The 18,808-nt window shown below is 40.0% G+C and overlaps 2 long non-coding RNA genes across 2 annotated transcripts in view; one reads left to right on the top strand and one right to left on the bottom strand.

The window, feature by feature from the left end:
* LOC144889588 (uncharacterized) overlaps positions 1-18,808 on the top strand; it is a 148,330-nt gene that overhangs the window by 68,302 nt on the left and 61,220 nt on the right. The gene's annotated exons all lie outside the window — the stretch shown is intronic.
* LOC144889589 (uncharacterized) lies at positions 10,821-17,757 on the bottom strand. Its single transcript, XR_013621900.1, has 2 exons — positions 15,662-17,757; positions 10,821-11,548 (listed from the first exon to the last, which is right to left on the bottom strand). It is a non-coding gene; the product is annotated as an uncharacterized LOC144889589 (long non-coding RNA).

Below are 18,808 nucleotides of genomic sequence, written 5' to 3'. Positions count from 1 at the left end.
CTCCAAGTTCTTGCTATGTCATTTGACCAAAATCTTTGAGCATTTGAAGTTTTTTCAAAGTAAATTCTATCATGGGAACTGAAGGTGATATCATTTGTTGAGTTTTAAAAAGTGGTTTAAAAAATTTATCTTGTTTTCTTTCAAACGCTTCTTCACCCATCAGTTTCTGTCTCCTTTTCTTCTTTATGTCTTCCTGTTGCTTTACAACTTTTGACACCAACTCTTGATGTTCCTTAAACTTTCTTGCTCTTTCTTCGGTATTCATTTTCTGTATTTATTTTTTGAAAAATATCATTTACTGAATTGTAAAGGTCAATCGGAAAATTTTCCTATTCTTTATCATTAAAGTAGATGTGTTCAAATAAATCCTTCTCTTTAAATATTTCATCAAATTCTTTATTAACATTAATATGAGTTGTTATTTCTTCTTCACTAATACTTGTATCTCTGCTTTTCATATGTTTGCGTTGTCTCCTCATCGATATCAAAAGTGAATGATAAAATCTTAACTCCATCACCACGCACATGTTCAATAATTTGTCTCATTTCTTCAGGATTAGTTTCGAAAATCCCAAAGCCGTTAGATTTTAGTTTATTTAACTCACTCTTACAATATGAATATTTTGTCGTACCAAGAAAGACCTCCTCAAATATTTGACCTTCGTTCCTCAATCGCATACGTTCCTCCATTGAAATGTAGTAATAATCTTCACCTTCGACTTCTCCTGGTCGCATTGCTCTGGTTGTAGTACCTACAATACGAATCATAGGGTGTTTTAAAAAAAAAACTTACAATCTTTTCATTTTTACTATTCAAGAGTTTAGATTTATGAAAGTTCTTTCCTGAAGCAGATTTACCCACAAGATTAATAATAATAGTTGTCATTTATGTGTGTAAAATATCAGTGAGTATCTCATTTTGTTTCACAACAATATATTTATATTTTCCAATCGTGTGTTTCATATAATTTTCAAATTCTTTTTTACTACATAACGTAGAGCAATTATCTCTCCAAAAATTATTTACATCTCATGAATTTAACTTAAATAAAATAAAAGTATTAGCATTGTTTCTTATTGAGTGCCGAGGGAGTTGAAAATATGATATGACTGACTAAGATAAATACAATTACAAGATGAATGTCTCCCTCTTGTATAGTAGCTATCCATTACTGTTTGATTTCTCTCATTAACACAATCATCAAAGATAATGAGGTTCTTTTTTGATTTATCTAAATCTTGAGGTGAGGGTATATCATCCGTATTATCACTGAGAATACAAGTTATGGGTTTTGGTTTCGGTTTTGATTTCTGTGCATCACAAAATAATTGTATTATATCTTCAATATTATAATCATTTAGTTTGTTTTGAAGTTTAAATAAACCGATGTCTTCCTTTTTAAGACCCGCATTAAAACCCTGTGAGAGTAGTTGATACTCAGGTTGAAAACTTGACTTTGTAAAAATTATTAAATTATCATAATCTAAAAAATTAGGACCAAGGAGCATCTTTAAAAGCAAACAGGTTTTTCCGCATCAGCTTGAACCAACCATTAGACATCTCAATGAATTTGGAAGATTTTTATGGTTATTAAATTTTATCGTATTTTCCCAAACGGGTAAAAAATCATTCATTTATATATTTTGAAAAAAGGAGATCTAACCTTTTTTGAGCTTTTTTAGAAACTCTATATTTTATCCTGAGTTCAGGTTTAATTTAAAAATAACCCATTATTTTATCTACAGACTTGGCATTTAATATGGAATATTTTTTTTGTGTGGGTGAACTTACTTTTCAAGATGTCTTATTACCAAAAGTTCATTGGAATTATGTTGAAATTATTCTAGATTTTGTTAATGTGACCTTTAAAAGAAACAACCCTCCCAAACAACCCTTATGTCTCTCCGAAAAGATCGACTGGACAACCCTCCCATCTACTTTCTCAACAATCCTCTCCAAGAAGTTCTGTCGCTCAAGATTTTGGGTCTCACTATCTGCCATGATCTTTCTTGGGAAAACCACATTTCCAAGCTGGCCTCCAAAGCCAGTCGCCGACTGGGCATCCTCCGTCGTGCGAAGTCCTTCCTCGGCACACCTGAGCTCCTCACCACATACAAGGCTTTCATCCGCAGCTCAATGGAATACTGTTCTCCCCTATGGGCCGGTGCTCCTGCCTCACACCTAGCTCGGCTTCACGCTGTTGAAACCAAAGCTTTCAGAATTATTGGAATCTCCCGCGATGAAGCTATCTCTGAGGGCCTTTCACTCACTCACCGCAGGCAGGTAGGTGGTCTTTCTGTCTTCTACCGACTCCTCTCCGGCCTTGCACCCCCAGCTCTCTCTGTGCTCTGTCCCCCAAATATTCCTACAGGTCGCACAAGATCTGCCAGCAACCCTCTGATGGTTAAACTGCCGAAATCTCGGCTCTCTGCTCACCTTCACTCTTTCATTCCTCTTTTCTCCCGCCTCTGGAACAAACTCCCTCACTCCCTTCAATCCCACTCCTCCCTCCAGGTCTTTAAAACAGCTGTTCACCACCATCTCTTATCTTCCCCCATCCAAAACCTTGATCTTTTCTACCCCCGCTAATTCACCCCAGATCCACCTTGTTTGAAATTCCAACTTCTTTCCTGGAAGTCCTGGCAGTGTCCATATGTTTTATACCTCTCCCACCGCCCCCTTCCCACGCCCCCCCCCCCCCCCAAGCCCTCGCCCTCTCTCAGATCTCTCGATGTCTCCATGTCTCTCGGTCACTGCTCTCAAATGTTGTGTTTGTGTCCTTCCCCCTCTCTCCCCATCTTGTCTACCGCTCCCTATGTTATATGTTTTATGTGTCGGTTTGTCTTTCTGTGTGATTAATGTTCGCTCTTTCACGAGCCTCGACCTTGTATACAAAAAAAAAAACAAACAAAAAAAAAAAAACCACATTTGACATTTCGAAGCAAATAAATTGATCCTTGAAATTGATGTAAACTGATATTGAACTCAATTCATGGACAGTACTGTGTTAAACTTCTGTACGTTTTCCAGAAGTATCTCTTTACTTTGCACATTAGCCAAAAAATTTTTTAACAAAAACAAAAGTTAAATTACGACTGGGATTACGGACAGTAAAATTACAGTTCAGTACGTCGTGTAACCCCCACGAGCATTCAGGAGAGCACGTACACGTCGTGGCATGCTGTTCACGAGATTTGCCAAGGTTTGGACAGGAATCGCTTGCCATGCAGTGACAATAGCCTGCTGCAATTCACGCACAGAGGTCGGCTGCTGGTCCAAGTTGTCGATTTGACGCGTTAATTCTGCCCACAAGTTCTCTATCGGATTCATATCTGGGGACATGGCAGGCCACTCCATATGCTCTCCACCACGGTCAGCAAGAAAGTGTTGGATGATGCGAGCACGATGAGGCCATGCATTGTCATCTTGGACGACAAAGTTTCCTCGAAAGGCTGCACGAGCAAATGGAAGCAATGTTTCTTCCAGAATGGCCCTGTACTTGAACTGGTTCAGGTTTCCATTCAGAACAACCAGGTCAGTTTTGCCCCCTGCATGAAAAGCAGCCCAAACGGTCACTCCACCACCTACAGCTCGGACTCTTGGCACTATACAATCTTTGTTGTGGGCTTCATGCACTTGTCTGCGCACTCGGACGCAGCCATCTTGACGATAGACCAGAAATCTAGACTCGTCACTGAAGGTCATGTGATTCCAGTGTCCTGGCTGCCATTGACGGTGCTCTCTGGCCCACTGCAATCGGCGCTGGCGGTGTTGTCTGGTTAGGCGTGGCTTTCTCAGGGGACGCCTGGCACGATAGCCTGCTTGAACCAGTCGTTGGTTGACTAGCCTTCTGGATACAGGCACATTTGTCAGTTGCTGCCACTCAGCCCTAAGCCGATTAGCTGACTTGGTACGGCCATTCCGGACTAACCGGTGCAGCTGGCGATCATCCCTCCTTGTGGTTCTGCGGGGACGTCCTGGCCTCGGTATTGGAGTAGGGACACCCCTCTGAGCATTTCGTTTCAGGATCTTTGATACCTGACCTTGAGTGATGCCATACTGCCGAGCAATAGCACGCTGCTTCATGCCGTAATTTCGTAAAGCCACCACTCCATGACAAACAGCATTGTCGAGTTGACGGACCATCTCCAGAGGAAGCGGCAATAGCTTTTGGAGACGTGCAGCAGTTGTTTTCCACTAATACAGAACGCAACAATCCTTGTATACCCGACTGTGAAGCCAATCATCAAATGCACCTGTCCGTACATTTTGCCACGCCACCTGTGATATAATCCTGTTGTTGACTTCTTGCTGCGACAGAGAATCAGTGACATGGTTCATTTAAAAAATAAATCATCAAAGTGTAAAAGTCAAGAAAAAAAAATATTCCATATTAAATGCCAAGTCTGTATATGGTATCTTGTATTAACATTTCTATTAAAATTATTTTGAATAATAAATATCATTAAACCCTTATAAAATTTCCTCAATACAAATAGTCTCTTCCCTTGTAAGAAATGGTGTATTATCATCGTAATGCTTAACATTCATCTCTCTTATTAATCTTGTAAAGTAATTCATTTTTGGTTCTAATTTAAAAGAGTTATATATATATATATATATATTTTATTATCATTAATTTCAATTAAATCACAGAAAATACATTGTTTATATGAACCCTCATTATTAAGCCCTATTCTATCACAACGGCGGCAAATTTCTAAATTATCACATGGAGAGTGGAAATTCTAAATCTCCTTCAGAACTTATCATATTTATATAGTAAAACTTTAGTTAAACTAAACGCAAGTTTATTAGTTAATAAATACAATGTTTCAAAGCACAAAAGACAAATTTCAATCAATCTCTACTTTGGTGGAAGATATAGAAAAATATGTCAAAGATGTTAAATTGAACAAAGATAAATATGGAAATTTTTGGGTAAAACCAGTTATAGTCAGGTTCAGTATGTCCAGATTTAAAGTTTCGTTGGATTTTTTGGGGGATTTGGAAAACTATATATTTTTGGAAACTATATTGTATAGTCAGTCAGAAAACCAATGTTGCTATTTGCACAGACTCCTGTATGGCGGCCATCTTGGATTTTCAAAATTGCCGCCGTAGAACTAATTTTTCTCAATATCTCAGCTTCTAAATAACATAGAGCTTTGATTCTAACGGCTAAACATACATTTTCAAGGGCCCCGAATCCAATGGTAACAAGTTCGATAAGCTAGACATGACCATAGAGCTCCTGTGTGGCGGCCATCTTGGATTTTTCAAACTGGCCACCGTAAAATAGATGTTTCTCAGGATCTCTTCTTCTAAATAAGACGGAGCTTTGATTTTTCTAAATCCCCAAAACAATCCAACGAAATCTAAAATCTGGACATGCTGAACCTGACTGTGTTGACTGTAATGAGAAATACTATTCTACTGCGAGTGTTTTGCCCTTTGTGGGCCTTTGTGGCATACTGCCAAATAACACACAGATACTCCTAATGTTGATGAGAACTTAAAATCTGTTTACAGGTGGACAAGCTACTAAAGTAATAAGTTTGATCCCCAGGGTACAGCTGAGGAAAATAATTAGTTTACAGCGTGTGTTTTTGTATTATTTATATACTGAGCAATATACCTGATATTGTGGTGATGGTGGTAGTGTATTTGTAGCCTATTATACATCAATATGTCTGTGGTGGTGGTTGTATATATCGGTAGACCCGACTTGAAACGCACAGTCGTCCCCAGACTGGGTGAGCTGCATGTTGTCATGGCGGCTCTCCGAGCCCTCGGAGCCTCCATGGAGAACTCAGGCATTGATGATGCTTGGGTAGAAGCTGATGTCTATGGTCCAGCCACGACGCGGCAAATCCTGAAATGTACACACTACAAGCGGTCTCTCCGTGCCCATATATATTCATATGTAGCACTTTATGAAATGGTTCTGGAGGAGTTCTTGAAGGACAACCCACAAGTAAAGGATGTGTGTTTCGAGGCAACAGAGGGAGTAGAAGCTGCCTGTGCTGAGACGAACAAGTGCACGAAAGCTGAATCTGTAAAACAAGCAAACACCAAACTCCTTCAAGTCTTGACATCTGATGGGGTGGTGACGGCACTCGAGGAGTGGGAAGCACGGAGATCCAAGAATGCAATGTTCAAGTCAATGATGAACTATCTACATCGGGTGGAGACAATCCTGTTATTCGTGGCAGCATCACGGAGTGCTGACCTGGTGCTTCACCTCCAAGCTGGAGAAGAACTGAGCAAGTTATTCTTTGCCATGGACCGGATCAAATACAAGCGGCTCTGGCCCCGATACATCGCAGACATGTATGACCTAAGAACCAATCACCCTAGGACCTGGGAAGAACTAGGAGCTGGCAATCTATCAGTAACCAAGAATGACATCCCGTTTGTATCCATTGGACCAGATCATGCATGTGAACATCTGAACAAGCTGATGAAGATTCACTCTGGACTGATTGGCATCTCTAACAATGCCAATGCTAGACAGAGATTCTTCATGGTTACACCAGAATTATCACGCCTGTCAAAAGACTTCAAGAGTCAGTTTGGCCTGGAAGGTGACAAGATCACAGAACATCATGACCTTGGTCCAAGTGCAGTCAAGAGGGAGCATGAAGCAATCAACAAGATCAAGGCTGCGATACTGAGTCACGGGAATCCATTTGACACTGAAGGTGACAAGCTGCACAATGTGATAACGAATGCTTACATCCCAGACGAGTATGTACCACAGATCTTGAACATTGATGTCACTGGTCAGAAGTTGTATGAAGACTACGTGTCAGAGCGTATCAATGGAGATGTTAGCCTCTGGGCACCAGTCAAGAAGGAGAAAAACAAGATGTTCACGTCTGGGAACAAGAGAACCACAGTGAAACTCAGAGACAGGACTGTGGATCTGAAGGAGACTAAGGAACTGTACGGAAGGCTCATGGTCCTTGCCAAGTCAAACAGAGACGTCAACCAGAAATATGCCATCGGAAATTACAAGTCCACTGTGACACCAAGAGCACTGTTCGCTCCAGATGGGACAATTCTTCCATGCACTGACAAGTCGAAGTTAATTCATCTCCTCGACAAGTTAGCAAGAGCAGAAATTCACCCCAAAGATCAGCAGCAGACACCAGCTGCAAGTGTTCTACAAGAAGATCCAATGGACACAAGAACTATGGCATCCACATCTAGTAAACCTACAAGTCGGAAGATTGCACTGGTGGATGGGATGGTACTTGTGCATAAGCTGACAAAGAAACCAGCCACTGTAGTGAAAGTCAACGATCTGGGTGAATGCTTCAATGACAGACTCATGTCTCTAACAAAAGATTGTGATGAGATCATACTGGTCTTTGACACGTACAAAAACGATTCTCTGAAGAGTGCTACCAGGGCTAAAAGAAGGCAAGGAAAGGATGCAGTACAGTATGAAGTCAGAGATGACACCAACATCAAACACATCCCAATGAGCAGATTCCTTTCTCATGACAAAACAAAGGCTGATCTGACTGACTATCTGGCAGCGAAAATTCTAGAATACAACAGTCACTCATCCAAGTTGATCATCACGTCTGCTTCAGGGCGTACTAGGAGCAACAGTGACCTGCTCTTCGAGAACAACAACCATGAAGAAGCTGACACCCTGTTGATCCACCAGGCCATGCTGGCATCCCAGCGAAACCCACATGATGCGCAGTTGGTGTTCTTCTCTCCCGACACAGATGTCCTGGTACTAGTCATAGCAAACTATGACCTACTGCTGAGGAATACATCCATTTCCATGGCCTCTGGAATACTTCAAATAGAGCCACTGTGGACAGCTCTAGGGGTCGAAAGAGCAAAGGTGTTGCCAGCCTTTCATGCTTTCACAGGGGCAGACAACACTGGGAGGTTCTCTCGAATAGGCAAAGCAACCTGGCTGCATGTCTACCTCAAAGCAAGTGAAGATGTCATAGACACCGTGCGAATGCTTTCAGATGCAACTGAAGTGACGGAGGACATGTCCACACTAGCTAACTTTGTATGCGCTGCTTACTCTCCAAATGGCATCCACATCGACAGCATCCCCGAACTACGATGGTATCTCTTTTGCAAACACATGGCAGAAAGTGACAGGCTTCCTCCTACTCTTGGAGTTCTCAAGCAGCACATCCTTGGAGTCCATATCCAAGCCAGAGTGTGGGGTCAGGCAAGCATTGCTCAACAGGATCCTCAGCTGAATCCCCTGCAAAACGGCTTTTACAAAGACACGGATGGACAAGTGAAACCAACCACAACTGAGGAGCCTCCAGCCCCCAAGGCCATCATTCAAATGGTTAGATGTCAGTGCAAAACAGACTGTTCTTCATCTAGATGTTCCTGCAGAACAAACAACTTGGCTTGTACAGACCTTTGTCAGTGACATCCAGTGCCAAAATGATGAGGACTCTCAAGATGTGATGAACGAAAGCGATGATGAGGATGATGATGACTTTACTCAATGATGAATCAAAGCTCTGTGCTCTTTAGAAGGTGAGTTACATCAGTTTTACGGCGGCCAGTTTGAAAAATCCAAGATGGCCGCCACATAGGAGCTCTATGGTCATGTCTAGCTTATCGAACTTGTTACCATTGGATTCGGGGCCCTTGAAAATGTATGTTTAGCCGTTAGAATCAAAGCTTTATGTTGTTTAGAAGCTGAGATATTGAGAAACATCAAGTTTACGGTGGCCAGTTTGAAAAATCCAAGATGGCCGCCACATAGGAGCTCTATGGTCATGTCTAGCTTATCGAACTTGTTACCATTGGATTCGGGGCCCTTGAAAATGTATGTTTAGCTGTTAGAATCAAAGCTCTATGTTATTTAGAAGCTGAGATATTGAGAAAAATTAGTTCTACGGCGGCAATTTTGAAAATCCAAGATGGCCGCCATACAGGAGTCTGTGCAAATAGCAACATTGGTTTTCTGACTGACTATACAATATAGTTTCCAAAAATATATAGTTTTCCAAATCCCCCAAAAATTCCAACGAAATTACATTGTGAACCTGACTATTATGGAAAATAACATGAGCCCCTCTATTTCATTTAAAGGAAGAGCTCTAACTATGCCTGGAAAGACATCTATTAAAGTAAATCGAACAAAAGTTTCTCCTCCACTCCTGGCAATTTATTCAAAGCTTGAAAAAGTGATCGGACGCGATATGAGTAGGGCTTTTAAAATAAATGATAAGACCATCAACAATACTCGTGGAGAAATTTGTATTTACTTTAATAATCCAAAGGATGTAGATCTAAGTAAAATGAATGATGTTAATATTTCTGGTGAAATGTAATTTCGTTCTATGATAGAGATTATTTAAAGATAACTTTTGATATTAAAAATGTAAAGATTGAAGCCGTTAATGAAAGTATATTGATATAGATGGAAAGGTTTTTCCTGCTAATTAAATATGAGTCAATACGATAGTGAAGATTTTACTATTTCATTGTGTGGTAGTGATTCATTGAGTGATAGTATTTCAATGGACTCGGAAGATTTTACTATTTCATTGGGTGATAATGATTCATTGAGTGATAGTGTTTCAGTGTGTTCAAATGATAGTTATGAGAGTAGCTTTATTGATGATGATTTTATTGTTGAGTTTTGTGATGGTAGCTTTATTGATGATGATTTTATTGTTAAATTTTGTGATCGTGATGATGATGATTTTAGTGTTGAGTTTAGTGATTAAAAAGTACTTTAAGTATAGTTTCTTCTATACCTATCAAAAAAAGGTGTTTTACTTTAAGTATAGTTTCATATATAAAAAGCCTGTAAAAAGGCAGTTTCTTCTATAAGTGTTTTACTTTAAGCACAGTTTCATCTTCAAAAAAGCCTCTAAAAAGGTGTTTTACTTCAAGTATAATTTTGCTATATAAATATGGTTTATTGCGACGTTTGTGAACAAGAATATAAACAATACAAAAGACACCTTAAAACTAACAAACACACATTTAATCTACTTCACCTCCTCGCTCATATTCAGAAGGAAACAAATATCCTCAAGAAAGGCTTCGAAATACATCTTAAAACAAATCTGCATTTATCAAATTTTATCACAACTAAAAACTGATGGTGCTTTCAAAGGACATATTAAAATAAGAGTCTTTAACTTCAAACCTCCCGAACCAAAGTCTATAGTTGATGCTGTAGAAATAGTCAAACCTGCTGTTCAAACGTTGATTGAAAAAACACTAAAAGAAATGAAACCACTTAAATTTTTTTGGGAGTAAAATTAGAAATGTCAAAAGATGGAGGAGTTATAGATACACCATACATGAGAACTGAGCCACACTTTATATCTTCATATCAAGATTTTAAAACAATGGGAGTCTATGATGAACTTATTAAACAAGAGCAAGATGTGGATAATTCAATCGTAGGAAGTGGATTCAATATAGGAAAAATTATTTTCATTGACATTCATATTCTTAAATCAGATCCTCGAAAAGTTTCTTCTGACATTGATTTACCTAGTGTTATCAAAAATAGAAAAGCAGTTATCAATATCAAAAATAAAGACAATAAATGTTTTCTCTGGTCTATTCTAACACATCTACATCCACAAGATAGTCATGTTGAAACAGTATCTCATTAGAAAAAATATGAGAATACGTTGAATACAAAAGATCTAAATTTTCCAATGACATTAAATGATATTCCTAAATTTGAAAAGATTAATAATTTATCAGTTAATGTTTATGGTCTAACAGAAACAAACAACATTCTGGTTTTAAAACTTTCTGAAAATTATAAGAAAAGATCAAACTCATATTAGTCTTCTATATTTTAATTCAGAGAAAAATTCACATTATACATACATCAAAGATATTACAAAATTAATAAAACCACAAGTATGTAAAAGAACAAATAAAATATATATTTGTATGCATTGTCTTAACTTCTTCAATTCACAAGAAAGATTAGATAAACATTCAAATTATTGTGGTGATCATAAATCAACGGTAATCAATATGCCAAAAGAAGGCTCAAAGATCACATTCAAAGATGAAAAGAAAATGATGAAACATCCGTTTGTAATATATGCTGATTTTGAAAGTATTCTAGAAAAAATAGATACTGCTTTTCCAGATCCAAAACAATCATACACAAATAAATATCAAAAACATACTCCTTGTGGTTTTTGTTATTATATCAAATCATCCGTTGGTGATGAATATAACAAGTTAGAGGAGTATAGAGGCTCAAATGCCCCAGAGGAGTTTGTGAAATGACTAGAAAAAGACTGTATTTGATTAACCAAGATAATGAGAAAAACCAATAAACCAATGTCCTTGACGAGTGAAGAGAAAAGGGAATTTAGAAAAAACAATATCTGTCATATTTGTGAGGAAAAAAATGGTGAAGGCCTAAAGGTTAGAGATCACTGTCATCTCACTGGTAAATATAGAGGTCCGGCTCATCAAAGTTGTGATATTAATTATAAACTCCCCTCTTTCAATCCTGTCTTTCTTCATAACAACACTCATTATGATACGCATCTCGCGAGATGGAGATCTCGCGAGATCTTGGAGACGGCGGCAGGGATTTTCGAAGCTCCACACGGTCTCCACGTTTTTCGAAGTTAAGTCTGTTCACAATTGTATTTTGTCGAAACTGTATTTATCTTTCGGTGTGTGAAGTTATTGTGTGCAACTTTGGTTGTTTCTCGGTGTTTATCTTTTATAAATTGATCGTCTGTTTGCCGTGTCGCGAGCAAGGCCTTGTACAGTGTGCACTGTACAACTTTGAGGCTTTGTTTTTCTCTCAGTGGTCCGTCGTTTGTGATCCAATAACTTTCGTTCTCTGTATTCCCAGTCTTTTTACCCATAGCCTACTTCCTTGTGTAAATCTCAACTCAAAAAAAAAAAACAAGAAAAAAAAACATTTCCTTCTCTGTTCTCATTCGTTTATTCATTCTTATTCGTTCGTTCGTTCTTCGACCACGTGTTTCTCCCCCATTTCCCCAGATAGTTTTCACTCATTAACCTTCAATGTTTACACTTTCCCCTCAAGTTATGTATTCCGTCATATTTTATAACACCTTTTTCTTCTTCTTCTTTAAAAGGCTGCTTTCGACTTGCTCACCAAATCAATTCATCCCAAAAAAAATATCCATCTCCTATAGTGCCTTTTTTCTACATTCCCTAAACTCTCCTGCACTCCATCCTCCATCCAGCGTCCTTAAACATATTTTTAACTCGAAGGTCTCAAGAAACTCATTTTGCAATAAATGTTCGTTTCCCATAAATCGTACACTTTCAAAAATCCAATCTCACCCCTCCCCTCCAAATCTTCCCCATAATCCCTCCCCTCCAAATCTTCCCCATCACCCCTCCCCTCCAAATCTTCCCCATCACCCATCCCTTTCAAATCTCCCCCCTTGCCCCCTCCCTCCTAAACTACCCCCTCACCCCTCCCCGCCAAGACGCCCCCTCGCCCCTCCCCTCCTAGACTCCTGCCTCACCCCTCCCCTTCAAATCTCCCCACCCTCATTGCTTCTCAATTTCCCCCCTCTCACTCCCCCTCCTCAAAGCGTCCTCCCCGCTTCTTCCCCCTTCAAACTCTCACCTCCATCTCCCCCAACCTTCTGCCTCGCTCTTCCCCCTCCTCAAATAACACCTCATTGTGGCTCACCCAATCACCATCAAACCTTTTGTCCGCCCCATCCTTCCCTTTCTCCGAGCTATTCTGAAATCTCTGACACACCTTCAACAGCTCTCCCTACCTCTTCCACCTCTTCCACATCTTACCCTACCCCTCCTCCCCCCTGTTCTGTATCTGATGCTCCCCCTTCCTCTTCATTAACGGTATGGACCTCAAACATCCGGGGCCTTCGTTCAAACTTAACTGATCTCTCCATACAGGTTGCTTCTGTCAAACCAGACGTGATCTGCTTAACAGAAACTTTCCTCCTTTATGATGTCTCTGATTCCATAGTATCTCTCCCGGGCTACTCCCTCCTCCGGTATGATAGACCTGAGCCTCGTCCTGGAGGCGGGGTTGCTATCTTTATCAAAAACTCTCTTCCTCACTCGCCCTGCACTGCACTCTCTCCACCTCACCCCCAGGAATACCTCTGGCTACGGCTTCCCCTTCGCTCCCACCTCTTGTTCATATGTGTGTTGTACCGTCCACCAAACAGTGATGACTCCATCTACATCTCGCTGTCTGATGATATGGACCAACTTCTATCCACTCATCCCAACTCTCTCTTCCTCATATGTGGTGATTTCAACTGTCATCATGCCAGTTGGCTGGGTGTGGGTACCTCTCTCACCAGCCATGGCTCCTCAGCAAAGGACTTCTGCGACTCACTGGGACTGACACAATCTGTCAATTTCCCAACCCGGATCTCAGTCAACGGAACATCTTCTCTTCTGGACTTGGTTATGCCTAACTTCCCTGAAAATGTCTGCTGCTCTTCTTCTGCTCCGATCGGATCATCTGATCATGTCCTTGTTAAAGTGGACATCTCTCTGACCATCCTCAGGGAGCCTGCTCAGCGTCGACGAGTCTGGCAATTCACTCAGGCCAACTGGCACGGTCTTCAAGCAGCCATCAATCATCTGGACTGGTCTCCCATCTCTACCACCTCTGACATCAACTCATCCTGGGAATTCTTCCAAAGTAAATTGCTCTCTCTCATGCACAGATTTATCCCATCTCGTCTTCAGTTGTCATACCCTTCCTCCCGTCCATGGTACACGGAATCTTGTGGTGAGGCTGTTGCCCAGAAACAACTTGCCTTCGTCTCCTGGAAAGCAAATCCAACGGAAGGAAATCTCATTTCCTTTCACAAAGCCCGAAACAAGTGTGTGTCCACCCTCAGGAGAGCCAGGAAACAATATCTCTCCGTTCTCAAGACCGAACTCTCTTATCTGTCTCCCTCTTCCAAATCCTGGTGGCGTCTGGTCAAATCCGTTTCTGGTGTTTGTTCCCCCTCCATCCCCTCCCTTACCTCAAACGGCTACACAGCTGACTCCGCACGTGAAAAAGCTGAATGCCTCAACTCTGTGTTTGCCTCTAAATCTTGTGTCCCAAACCCATCCCTCTCTGTACCCACCATACCCAGTCGTACCCTGCTGCTCCTGGACTCCGTGTCCTTTCCTCCTGACAAGGTGGAAAAGTTTCTGTCAACCCTCGACTCTGATTCTGCAACTGGACCCGACGGCATCAGCCCACGGGTCCTAAAATCCTGCTCTGCTGCTCTATCTCACCCTCTCTCTGTTCTCTTCACCCTCTCTTTTGCTCAAGGTCAACTGCCATCTGCTTGGAAATCAGCCAACATCACCGCTTTGCACAAAAAAGGTGCAAAAACAGATCCTAGCAACTACAGACCAATCAGCCTTCTCCCAATTATCAGCAAAGTCATGGAATCCATCATTGCTTCTGATATGAAATCTTTCCTCTTCTCCAATGGCTTGATCTCTGATCATCAATTTGGTTTCAGACCAGGTCACTCTACTCTGGACATGCTGCTTCTGCTGTCTCAACAATGGATGGAGGTCCTCAATGCCAAACAGGAAATTAGAGCTGTCTCCCTCGACATATCACGTGCCTTCGACACGGTCTGGCACCCCGCTCTGCTCACCAAACTCTCCTCCTTTGGTATCCATGGAAATCTCCACGCATGGCTGGCGGACTTCCTCTCTAGTCGTCGTCAACGTGTGGCCCTGAATGGGTTTCTCTCATCTCCTCTTCCTGTTCAGGCTGGAGTTCCCCAAGGCAGTGTTCTGGGCCCCGTGCTTTTTCTGGTCTTCATCAATGATCTCTCTGACTCTCTCGAAAATCCTCTCTATCTCTTTGCTGATGACTCCACTCTCTGCCGCTCCATTCCTCTTCCCTCAGATCGGCAGTCTGCTGCCTCCTCACTCTCTGAAGACCTGGACAAAATCACAGACTGGTCAAACAAGTGGAACATGTCTTTCAATCCTGACAAATCTCACACTCTTACTATGTCTCTCCGAAAAGATCGACTGGACAACCCTCCCATCTACTTTCTCAACAATCCTCTCCAAGAAGTTCTGTCGCTCAAGATTTTGGGTCTCACTATCTGCCATGATCTTTCTTGGGAAAACCACATTTCCAAGCTGGCCTCCAAAGCCAGTCGCCGACTGGGCATCCTCCGTCGTGCGAAGTCCTACCTCGGCACACCTGAGCTCCTCACCACATACAAGGCTTTCATCTGCAGCTCAATGGAATACTGTTCTCCCCTATGGGCCGGTGCTCCTGCCTCACACCTAGCTCGGCTTCACGCTGTTGAAACCAAAGCTTTCAGAATTATTGGAATCTCCCGCGATGAAGCTATCTCTGAGGGCCTTTCACTCACTCACCGCAGGCAGGTAGGTGGTCTTTCTGTCTTCTACCGACTCCTCTCCGGCCTTGCACCCCCAGCTCTCTCTGTGCTCTGTCCCCCAAATATTCCTACAGGTCGCACAAGATCTGCCAGCAACCCTCTGATGGTTAAACTGCCGAAATCTCCGTTTCTGGAATCTCCAGATTCTACCAACTACCAACTACCAAACTACCAACAAGAAATCTCCGAAAAAGCCGAAAACAACTCCCCTCTTTCATTCCTGTCTTTCTTCATAACAACGCTCATTATGATACACATCTATTTATCAAGGAACTCTCAAAGACTTCTGTAAGTATCTCAGCAATTCCAAACACGGATCAGAAATACATTTCATTCACAAAAACAATTCACACATCTCCTATTACTCATATCAGATTTCTTGATACATTTAAATTCATGGCAAGTCCATTGGCTAACTTGGTTCAAAATCTAAAAGAGTTCCCATGTCTTTCTGAGTATTTTTCAGATAAAGATTTACTAAAACAAAAGGGAATTTACCCCCATGATTATATCGACTCATTTGAGAGACTCAATAAAACACAACTTCCTTCAAAGGAAAATTTCGATAATAAATTAAATAATAGTCATATATCTGATAAAGATTATGTACATGCACAAAATGTTTGGGAAAACTATAACATCAAGAATCTTGGTGAGTATCACAATTTGTATCTCAAAACTGATGTGCTTTTGTTCGCTGATGTGTTTGAGGTTTTTAGATCTGTTTGTCATGCTGGATATGGATTGGATCCTGTTCACTATTATACAGCGCCTGGATTGGCCTGGAGCGCGATGTTGAAAATGACAAAACAAGCTTTGGATTTGATAACCTATGTTGATATGCTTTTGATGATTGAAAGGGCTAAAAGAGGAGGAATTTCCCAAGTCTGCTCGAGCAGATACGCAAAAGCAAATTACAAATATCTTCCGAATTATGATTCAACGAAAGAGAGTTCTTACTTAATGTACTATGGTGCGAACAACCTGTATGGCTGGGCAATGTCTCAGGCTCTTCCTTATGGAAAACTTAGATGGGTAAAGGAAAAAGACTACAAAAAGGTTTTACAAGATGTATGTATCTCTACACAAAAAGAATTGGATGATTCAAAGGTCGGTTATTATTTTGAGGTTGATGTTAAATATCCCGAAGAACTTCATAATAAACATAAAGATCTTCCATTGGCTTGTGAGAAAGAAAGTCCAAAGAAAGAATGTTTGAGTGATTATCAACAATCGTTTGATATAAAAGGTGAATCAACAGAAAAATTACTTACTACATTATATAACAAGAAAAATTATGTTCTACACCAAAGAAATTTGCGACAATATTTATCAAAAGGTCCAAGAGTAGAGAAGATCCATAGGGTCCTAAAGTTCAATCTAAGGCATTGGTTAAAGGGGGACATTGATTTTAATACACAAAGAAGAACAGAGTCAAAAACAGATTTTGAGAAAGACTTTTATAATTTGATGAATAATGCGGTCTTTGGTAAGACCATGGAGAATGTGAGGAAAAGACAAAATATCAGACTATCAACATCTTGGGAACAAGCATCAAAATTAATTAATAGACCGAGTTTTTATAAGAGCCGAGGTCTTTACTGAGAACTTTTATGCGATCCATTTGGTTAAAGAGAGTATTGAAATGGACAAACCTATTTATATTGGAACATCAATTCTTGATTTATCAAAGTCATTAATGTATGATTACATTACATTAATGTATGAAAAGATACATATGATTCTCATGTTTAATCAGTCGTTGGTTGTAAGAGTACATTGATTTTAACACACAACGCAGGATTGAATCAAAGAATGATTTTGAGAAAGACTTTTGTAAGTTGATGAATAATGCTGTATTTGGAAAAACGATGGAGAATGTTAGAAAGAGGCAAAACATTCGTCTATCAACATCATGGAAACAAGCATCAAACAGACTAAGCTTCTCGAGAGTAGAAGTTTTTACGGCAAACTTTTGTGCGATACATTTGATGAGAGAAAGCGTTGAGATGGACAAACCTATTTACATTGCTACCTCAATACTTGATTTATCAAAGTCCTTGATGTATGATTACTTTTACAATAACTTGAGGAAGAAATATCAAAATGATGTTAATCTACTTTATATGGATACAGATAGTATTATTTTGAAAATTAATACTGATGATGTTTATTCAGACATGAAAAACGACATTAATATCTATGACACTAGTAATTACAGTCCAGAGAGTGAGTTGTTCTCTTCTAAAAATAAAAAGGTGATTGGAAAGTTCAAGGATGAATTAGGAGTATATGTTATGAGTGAATTTGTGGGATTGAGGTCTAAGGCTTATGCTTATAAATACATTGTGAACTAGAACGGGCACTCGGTAGAGCGCATACCTTCGCCGCAGCTACTGTTCTGTACTTGGCATGGGAGTGTAGGGAACAGAACAGTGAACAGTTTGGTGCTGATTTCATGCAAATCGGATAAGAATTGACCGAGTTATGACAAAAAAAAATACGATTTTGACCTTTTCGTGACCTTGACCTTGACCTTTGACCCGATTGCTCCCAAAATCTAATCAAATGTGTCCCGTATAATAACCAATCATCCCACCAAATTTCATGCAATTCGGTTGAATACTTTTTGAGTTATGCGAATAACATACACACACACACACACACACACAGACATACAAATAAATACACAGCGATCAAAACATAACCTTCCGCTTTTGCGAAGGTAATAACGTTGAAAAGACTGATAAGAAGTTAAAAGGTGTAAAGAAAAATGTTATTAATGAAACAATAAACTTTGAAAATTATTATAATTGTTTAACAACAAAGAAAGAAGAGTTTAGAAAGATTAATTCAATAAGAAGTTATGAACATCAATTATATTCAGAAGAGGTGAATAAGAAAGCATTGGGGGCTTTTGATGATAAGAGGTTTATTTTAGAAAATGGAATTCATAGACTCCCTTATGGTTATAAGTGTTAAAATATATATAAGTGATAAGTTAAAAAGGGGGTTTAGGGATTTTAACGGGCTACCGCCGCCTTTTTTACTATTATATAAATGATAGAACCAAGTACTAACCAGACTAAAGAGTGGAGGTGTAATCAACCTTGGTATATTCATGGAAAACATAACGAATGTGAAAAAGATCAAATAAGTCTTATTGAAAAGGCAACTGGTAAAAAAGTTCACAAAACAAATAAGAGAATTAATTTAAATACCGGTGAGTTGGGTGAAAAAGATGGAAATATTTTTGAGTGGACGGAAAATTTTGATGGTTGTCAGGAAAATATATGCTTTAATTTTAAAATGGTGTGTGGCACTGGAGGCGCTCAAACAAGAACATTGAGGGAGGTTTATCATTTTATCTTAGCTCAGTTAAAATGTCTTGATAAAGAACCAA

This window comes from Myxine glutinosa, chromosome 1 (assembly GCF_964187855.1).
Source record: "Myxine glutinosa chromosome 1, kmMyxGlut1.1, whole genome shotgun sequence".
Classification (NCBI taxonomy): domain Eukaryota; kingdom Metazoa; phylum Chordata; class Myxini; order Myxiniformes; family Myxinidae; genus Myxine; species Myxine glutinosa.
This window is presented reverse-complemented; position numbering and strand designations above follow the sequence as displayed.